Source organism: Pelophylax lessonae (assembly GCF_965119305.1).
Source record: "Pelophylax lessonae genome assembly, chromosome: 7".
In the NCBI taxonomy this organism is placed as follows: domain Eukaryota; kingdom Metazoa; phylum Chordata; class Amphibia; order Anura; family Ranidae; genus Pelophylax; species Pelophylax lessonae.
Window position 1 is genome coordinate 73799198 of NC_138774.1, and position 589 is coordinate 73799786.

The following is a 589-nucleotide window of genomic DNA, read 5'->3' on the forward strand; positions in this document are numbered from 1 at the left end:
AAAATTCTTGTGCTGTCCTTGTGCTGTCTTTGCACTTTTCAGCAGACACCGACATCCCGGGGAGAAAAGAGGAACATTTGTATGCCGACCATCGGTACGTGTGTACGGGGCTTGAAGGAAAAAGTCTTCAGGAAATCTTATAGTGTGTATGGCCCATTAGGTTATCCCTGGAACTAGGGTTGCCACCTCATCCCTTTAAACCAGGACACATATTAGTTACACTAACAATATTGTGTCCCCAGTTATGAGAAAAAAAATATTAGTTAGTCCCCATTCACACTAGCGCGACTTGTCAGGCGACTTGGTCGCCTGACAAGTCGCGGTGGGTCGCCTGCCATAGATTAGCACAGGACCCGTTCTAATAGGAGCGACACAAGTCACTCCGACTTAGAAAAAGGGTCCTGTACTACTTTGGGGCGACCTGCATTGACTTCAGTTATATGAAGTCCGTGCATGTTGCGGCGAGGTCGCGGTGCACAGCGTGCACCGCCACTTCACAGGTCGCCCCAGCAAGTCGGGTCGCCCCTGTGTGAACGGGGTCTTACACAGGTTCTGTCGCTGATTAGGGTGGTAATTACCCACTTCTGGA